This window comes from Ornithorhynchus anatinus, chromosome 1 (assembly GCF_004115215.2).
Source record: "Ornithorhynchus anatinus isolate Pmale09 chromosome 1, mOrnAna1.pri.v4, whole genome shotgun sequence".
NCBI lineage: Eukaryota > Metazoa > Chordata > Mammalia > Monotremata > Ornithorhynchidae > Ornithorhynchus > Ornithorhynchus anatinus.
The window spans coordinates 5,598,907-5,607,532 of NC_041728.1; the positions used below are offsets into that span (position 1 = coordinate 5,598,907).

At 44.3% G+C, this 8,626-nt stretch overlaps 1 non-coding gene across 1 annotated transcript; it reads right to left on the reverse strand.

The window, feature by feature from the left end:
* Nucleotides 1–8,488: 8,488 nt before the first annotated feature.
* Nucleotides 8,489–8,626, reverse strand: LOC114816022. Its single transcript, XR_003763799.1, has one exon. It is a non-coding gene; the product is annotated as a small nucleolar RNA SNORA7 (small nucleolar RNA).

An 8,626-nucleotide genomic window follows, 5' to 3' on the forward strand; every position in this document is an offset into this window, starting at 1 on the left:
ACCTTCAGTCAGGGGCATAAACTGATCCCAAGCACCTGGTGGAGGTGGTGAGGGCAGGGAAACCCGACACTCTGAGCCCCCCCCCCAGATATCGTTTTTGATCCAACATGGAATCCCAGGCCTGGGCTTTATCCAACCGGCCACACTACGTCTCCTAAAGGATGCCAGGTTCCAGAGTCATTGGGAAAATAGTCGTAAGAGTTTGCAACGTTAAACCGGAAGGTAGAGGCAGAGTCTGGTCAAATGGATTTCCCAGTTGGCCGTATCGCTTGCGAGTAGGTATCGTCTGAACCAGTCGATTAGATCTTCAGTGCTAAAAGGGCTAAGGCTCTCTTTTAGAGAAGCAGCGTGGCTCAGTGGAAAGAGCACGGGCTTGGGTGGCGGAGGTCGTGGGTTCTAATCCCGGCTCCGCCACTTGTCTGCTGTGTGACCTCGGGCAAGTCACTTAACTTCTCTGTGCCTCAGTTACCTCATCTGTAAAAATGGGGATTAAAAAACGTGAGCCCCGTGAGGGACAATCTGATTACCCTGTAATAATAATGTTGGTATTTGTTAAGCGCTCACTATGTGCCAAGCACTGTTCTAAGCGCTGGGGTAGACACAGGAGGAATCAGGTTGTCCCACGTGGGGCTCACAGTCTTAAGCCCCATTTTACAGATGAGGGAACTGAGGCCCCGAGAAGTTAAGTGACTTGCCCAAAGTCACACAGTTGACAAGTGGCCGAGCGGGGATTCGAACCCATGACCTCTGACTCCAAAGCCCATGCTCTTTCCACTGAGCCACGCTGCCTCTCATTGAGCCCCGCTACCCCAGCCCTTAGAACAGTGCTCTGCACCTAGTAAGCGCTTAAATACCATAATTATTATTATTTTAGTCTTCAGTGGAGCTGCTTACAGCTCTTTGGAAAGAAACAGAGTTGAGTTAAATGGGTGGAAGGGTTGAGAATCCTACTTTGGACTAGGTATCCTCTGACATCAGTTTAATTTTAAGATCTTCAACTAGGACAGTGTCTAGTTCTTGGGGGGGATTCCCACAACTCTTTGGTTAGAACAGAAATTATGAACATATCCTTACACTCTGCCAGTTTCCCTATCAGTAATTTATTTCAATGCCCATGTCCCTACTTTCTAGATGGTAAGCTCCTTGCAGGAGGGAATCGTGTCTACCAACTCATTTTTATTGTAATAATAATGATGGTATTTGTTAAGCGCTTACTATGTGCCAAGCACTGTTCTAAACACTGGGGTAGATACGAGGAAATGAGGTTGGCCCACATGGGGATCTCGGTCTTAATCCCCCTTTTACAGAGGAGGTAAGAGAGGCACAGAGAAGTGAAGTGGCTTGCCCAAAGTCACAGAGCGGACAAGTGGCAGAGCCGGAATTAGAACTCATGATCTCTGATTCCCAAGCCCGTGCTCTTTCCACTAAACCACACTGCTTCTCAGGAAAAGACTTCATAGCGGTCATCCAGGAGCCAGTGAATTGTGCTTACTATTTTCCAAATAAATATGTCTATTGCCCCTTACAGATAGGGCCGGGGAGGCAGGGGAATCAAACTAGCGTGGCCTATTGGATAGGGCACAGACCTGGGAGTTGTAAGGAACTGGGTTCTAATCCTGCCTCTTTTGCTTCTCTGCTGGGTGACCTTGGGCAAGTCGCTTAACTTCTCTGTGCCTCACTTGCCTCATCTGTAAAATGGGGATTAAGATGGTGAGCATCATGTGAGACAGGTTCTTTGCCCAATTCGAGTATAAGCACGGGCTTTGGAGTCAGAGGTCATGAGTTCGAATCCCAGCTCTGCCACTTGTCAGCTGTGTGACCGTGGGCAAGTCACTTAACTTCTCTGGGCCTCAGTGACCTCGTCTGTAAAATGGGGATTAAGACTGTGAGCCTCACGTGGGACATCCTGATTCCCCTGTGTCTACCCCAGCGCTTAGAACGGTGCTCGGCACATAGTAAGCGCTTAACAAATACCAACATTATTATCATCATCATTTATTTGCTATTGTCTTAATGAGATGTTCTTCCCCTCGATTCTATTTATCGCCATCGTTCTCGTCCGTCCGTCTCCCCCGATTAGACCGTGAGCCCGTCGAAGGGCAGGGACCGTCTCTATCTGTTGCCGACTTGTACGTTCCAAGAGCTTAGTACAGTGCTCTGCACATAGCAAGCGCTCAGCAAATACTATTGAATGAATGAATAGTAAGCGCTCAATAAATACTATTGAATGAGTATCTACCTCAGCACTTAGTACCTGCCTGGCATATAGTAAGTGCTTGACAAATACGGAAAAGTAAAAATTGAAGAATGAGGGAGAGATGGGAACAAGGGAGGAGATCAGCAAAGGGAGCCACGAGGAAACTGGAAGGGAATTTTAAAGGTCTTCCAGAGCGGGAACGTTATAAAGAACAGCGGGAAGCAAGCGGGAAGAGGAGAGCGTTAGGAGAAGGTAGGTTTCAGCAGCCAGGGCCTCTCACCTGGAACGGTATTAAAGGAAAAGAATAGCTATACTCTCACCGACTCTCTCAAAGTCTATATTTCCCAGTTCGGCTTTACAAGAACTCTGTGTACCGGTTGCAAGTGGTAATGGCTCTTTCAGAGTTTTGCTCTATTGAAACATTCCCGGAACCCTCTGTGAGAAATACTCATTGCTGGCTGGTCCAGAGGTCCTGAACAGTACTCAGAGATGGCACGAGTAGGCTTTGGGAGAAAGCCTTCATTTTTTCCTACTCTTGTTGCTTGCTTCCCTTCTGTTATCATGGCATTGCTCACTCCCATGGAAAGGCCTAGCGGACATAGCACAGACATGGGAGTCGGGAGACCTGAATTCTAGTCCCGGCTCTGCCGCTTGCCGTCCGTGAGCTTGGGCAAGACAGTTAAGTTCTCTATACCTCAGTCTCCTCATCTGTAAAATGGGAATGGAATGTCTAGTCTCCCTCTCCTTTAAATTGTGAGCCCCATGTGGAATGGAGACTGTGGCTGATCCGAACGTACCCCAGTTATATTCACCGGAAGAGCCACAGTTCCATCTCCTTGCATTTCTTTAGAAATTCTTTTTTTTCTGCACCACTTGGGTCAAACAGGCATACATACTACTTGCACACCATAAGCCTTAATAACTAGCATAATGCTTTGCACGCAGTAAGCTCGCAAATAAAATTGAATGAATGAGTAATTATGTTTGAATGAATGAATGAAAGAACAGGCCCACGGGGGATATAAATGCAAAGCAAACCTTCAGTTTGAGGGGAAAAATAAATCAGATAAGCCTCTGGCATAGGGATATCTGACTCAGTGACCAACGATGGGAACGTGAAGCTCAAACTATTTTCACTGCAATTCACTGCCGGAGAGATAGGACGCGATAGGGTCTGAGGAAAGGAAGACGGAAGTTGATATCTCACACTGAGCTGGATGTGTGTCACCCGATTCCGCTCCACGGGCAATAATGCAAGAACACAAAAATAGGTAGAACACCAAATCATGAAAGCTAATGAGCCCTTAGGGAGACAGGCTGAAGTAGCCCGGCCTAGAGGATAGAACCCGGGACTGGGAGTTAGAAGGACCTGGATTCTAATCCTGACTCTGCTACTTGTCCGCTGGGGGACCTCGGGCAAGTCACTTAGTTTCCCTGTGCCGCAGCTACCTCATCAGATAAATGGGGATTAAGACTGGGAGGCTCATGTGGGACATGGACTGTGTCCAACCTGATTAGCTTGCATCTACCCTAGCATTTAGGACGGTGCCCGGCACATATTAAGCGCTTAACAAATACCATATAAACAAGAACAGCAACAACAAGACGAATTTGGCACCAAAGGGGTAACGAGATTAAGATCATAAAGAAGAGTTATAGAGCCGCTCTTGTGCTGACTCTCCATTTTGGCTGTAAAAGCTGGACTGTGTTAGACACCAAATCTGACTTCTAGTTTCACCTCGGGATCATAATTGAAAATCAGATGGCAGGCAGGATCAGAAACAGTGAGATTCTGGGAGGCAGAAGGTCCACCGGCATTGAACCGGTGGGCACATCCCGCCCTCTCTGAAGATATGTCACGAGAATAACCGAGGAAATACTCCATTATGAGAAGGAACGTAGCCTAATGGGTAGAGAACGGGCCTCGGACCCCAGAGGACCAGGGTTCTAATCCTGTCACTTGTCTTCTGTGTGACCTTGGATAAGTCACTTCACTTACCTGTGTCGAGATTACCTCAAGTGTAAATTGGGGAATAAGACTGCCAGCCCCACGTTAGACACGGACCGCATCCAACCTGATTAACTTGTATCAGTCCGGATCCTAGTACAGTGTGCCTGGCACATAATGAGTGCTTAAATACCACAAGCAGAAAATAGAAAGAAATGGAGAAGCCATTAGAGGATAGGCGAAACACTTCTCAAACTACCACAGAGTAAAACCTTAAGCACTGTGGCATGGTTGTGGCTAGCTGGGAGAGGGCAATGGATGGCTAACCAGTGTGGAAGATGATATGAAAAAATGGAGTGGCTCCAGAAAAGAGGCTTCAAGGAGAATAATAATAATAATAATAATAATAATAATGTTGGTATTTGGTAAGCGCTTTCCATGTGCCGAGCACTGTTCTAAGCGCTGGGGTAGACACAGGGGAATCAGGTTGCCCCACGTGGGGCTCACTGTCTGAATCCCCATTTTACAGATGAGGTAACTAAGGCACCGAGAAGTGAAGTGACTTGCCCAAAGTCACACAGCTGACAAGTGGCCGAGCGGGGATTCGAACCCATGACCTCTGACTCCAAAGCCCGGGCTCTTTCCACTGAGCCACGCTGCTTCTCATAGAATGAAGGCGACCACTTCTGAAGCAGACATGCCCAAGGGGCTGTCTTCACGTGGACTGCACATGGATCATTCGTGATGACGAAGAGGCTTTCGGTCGCCAATCAATGCGGTAGACACTTGCTGATAAAATCATAGCCCCAGAACCTTCATCAAATCACATATGGGTTACCCCCATCTGCAAGTGAGTTTCCCTTCATCAGACCCTTGTGATAACTTTTAAGCGGCAATCACTTCATCCCGAATCGCCTCCGTAAACCCTTCGGGCTCACCAATCAGCAAGCTTCACCGAAGCTGTTAAGAAGACCCTCTTCGTTAATTAACTTGCAACTTTTAACCTGTGACAATTTTAGCTTCCAGGTCTGGGTTGTATTTTCAAGCAGTAATGGTGAAAAAAAAAAGATCTGAACTTCTTTTTTTTGTTCTTTATCATATTGTGTTATTTCATATCGCTTCCTATCGGTTCTTATTCTGCTATGTAATTTTAAAGAGTTATTATACAAAATTCTAATTCTGTGTTTGAAGAGGAATTCCTCCTGATAGTATAACTATAAACATAACAAAAATAATATTTAAATTTCTCCTATAGAATCAATATTAGTCAGGTTCTAATAATAATAATTATATGATAAAATTAATGATTTTTCCAACTAAGAAAACAATGCGACTGGCACGTGTTCTGATGTATTTTCATTCTCTATTTATTCTTGTCAGTCAGTCAACTGTAATTATTAAGGACTTAATGTGTGCAGGGTACTGTGCTAAGCACTTGGGAGAATACAGTATAGCAAAAGATATCTAGCGCTGTTTACTGAATATGACATAAACAAAACAGACTCTGTTTTAATCCATGCATATTCCACAACATATCAGTAAAGTCAGGGACCTCCAGATATTCAGATTGGTAGCTTAGTTAGAACAGAAACTAGCTCAAATAGGAAAAGGCCCCCAAAGAGGCTATGAGAAAACTCTGTGGATCCACTACCAGAAAGATTGTAGATGGAGATGAGGTTTTCCGGGGCAGAGGTGTCCATGGCGTCAGTAGGGGTCGGAGGCGACTCCACAGCATAAGACAAGTCTAAGCAATTAAGGAGACTTCCAGTGGTCTTAAAGACTCACCGTCGGTTTTATGGCAGTGGCTATTCATTCTCCATCAGACCAGTTAAAGGAGCTTCAGTGAAATGAAGCGGCATTTACTAGTGGAAAAGCACAGGTCTGTGTGTCAGAGGACTTGCATTCTAATCCCAGCTCCGTCAGTTACCTGCTGGGTGACCTTGGACAAGTCATTAACTTCTTAGAGCCTCAGTTTCCTCAGTGTTAAAATGGAGATTTAATGCCTATTCTCTCATCTACTTAGACTGTGAGCCCCATGTGGGGCAGGGACTGTGTGTGACCCTGTTAACATGCATCTATTCATTCATTCGATAGTATTTATTGAGCGCTTACTATGTGCAGAGCACCGTACTAAGCGCTTGGAATGTACAAATCGGTAACAGATAGACAGTCCCTGCCCTTTGACGGGCTCACAGTCTAACTGGGGGAGACGGACAAGAACAGTGGCAATAAATAGAATCAAGGGGAAGAACATCTCATTAAAACAATAGCAAATAAATAGAATCAAGATAGCAAATAAATAGAATCAATGTATCTACCCCAGCGCTTAGAACAGTGCTTGACGGTAAACGGCAAATGTCATAATGATAATAATGATAATAACTGTGGCATCTGTTATGCACTTACTATGTATCAAGCACTGTAAGTTCTGGGGTGCACAAAAGATCATCAGGTCCTAGTTGGGGCTCACAGTCTAAGTAGGATGGACGAAGATATTATAGATGAGGTAACTGAGGCACAGAGATGTTAAGTGACTTTCCCAAGCCACAGACATAGAGCCTGCAGTCTAAGAGAATGATACAGGCCTCTGCTTTAAATTAATGTGAACATTTTCTGTCAAATAAATGAGTGAAATAAGGCGCAGACTAAAGCTTCATTCATTCATCGTATTTATTGAGCGCTTAAAAGCTTCAATTTAGATCCCTCTAAACCTCTTCAATCAATCAACAGTATTTACTGAGCACTCACTCTGGGAAGAGAAACAGTGTTTTCTAGTAGTTATGGCATGGGCCTGAAGTCAGACAGATCTGGGTTCTAATCCTGACTCTGCCGCTTTGCTGTGACCTCGGGCAAGTCACTTAATTTCTTGTGCCTCAGTTACCTCATCTGTAAAATGAGGTTTAAGACTGTGAGCCTATTACCTAGTATCTGCTCCAGCACTTAGTGCCTGGCACATTGTAAGTGCTTAACAAATACCAAAACAAAAAAATAACAAAAAAAAAACCACTAGAGCTTTCAAAGTTCACCTTTAATAAGCTTTCAAATAGGTACTCATTCAGTGGTTAGAGAAACAAACAAAAGGGAATAAGAATATATTTAAATGTGCTCATATATCACTTGCAAAGCTCTGCCTTTCTAATTTTTATATGTGTGCTTTCAAATTTTTCATTTACTTCGGTATAGTTGGTGAATAGAATTGAATTCAGAAGTCACTGTTACACATTCCTTCCTATGTGGCTGAAATTAATAATAATACGTTTTAAAGGTCACTGAGATACTTTCTAAAAGTCAACCCTAACATAGAAATGTTTCTGGTTTCTACTCATGAAGATTTCTGATTTTTATATGTGTCTAATTCATTTTCTGTGAACTGAATTTGCCTAGAAATTGATTTGGATGCAAATGAACATGCTCACTGAGGAAATTGCCTAGTCATTCAGCGTTTTTTGTTGTTGTTGTTGTTTTGTCTTGTTTTTTAAATGACCAGGAGGGTCTTTAGCGTTCATGGACTCGAACGTGATAATAGGAACTTGGAGATTATCATAGAATATGAATGACTTCCATATTTAAGACTAGCTTGGAATTGACCAGGAGGTGGAGGCGGATATCAGCCTCTATGCTTCATGTGGCTTCTGCTACTGCTATTCATCAGGCCACTGGAAAATGAGATCATTATCAAATGAAAATATTCCAGGGCATTTTTAAACCTTTCTAGACATGGCTTAACCGGATGAGTTCCTGAGGAACAAAATGGCGTTGAACGGTATCCTGGTAAGAAGAAGGATCTTCTGTCACTATGACTGAATTTCCCAGCCCTTATGTAAACCGAATGTATTCGTTGAATTTGAACGATGCATTTTTGCATTCAATCATTTCCCTGGTATTAGCATATTCTGTTCCCCATCCATACCTACGCAAATGTTCTGTAATCTGACCTTGTGCAAATTTTTTTTTCCTTACCTGACCTTGTGCAAATGTTCTAGACCTCCGGAAAATTGACCTCCATCTTGCATTTCCCAACTAATTCCAACAGGCGAGCCACCTCAACCCATCGGTCTGTGTCTAAACCAATTTGCTTCTATCCACCCCAGCACTTAGTACGGTGCCTGGCACATGTTATTGTTGTCTTTTGCTGTGAGGTCGCATCTGACCCATAACGATGCCATAGACACATCTCCCCCAGAATGCCCCACCTCCATCTACAATCATTCTGGTAGTGTATCCGGAGAGTTTTCTTGGTAAAAATGAGGAAGTGGTTTACTATCGCCTCCTCCCGCGCGGTAAACGAGTCTCTGCCCTCGACACTCTCCCGTGCCGCTGCTTCCCAGGATAGGTGAGTTTTGACTTGTAGCAGATTGCCTTCCACTCACTAGCCCCTGGCTAAGCTAGGAATGGAATAGATATGCCTCTGCTTGACTCTCCTTCCTGTAATCGTGACTGGTAGAGGACTGGAAACTCTCCAGTTGTGTCCCTGAGAAATC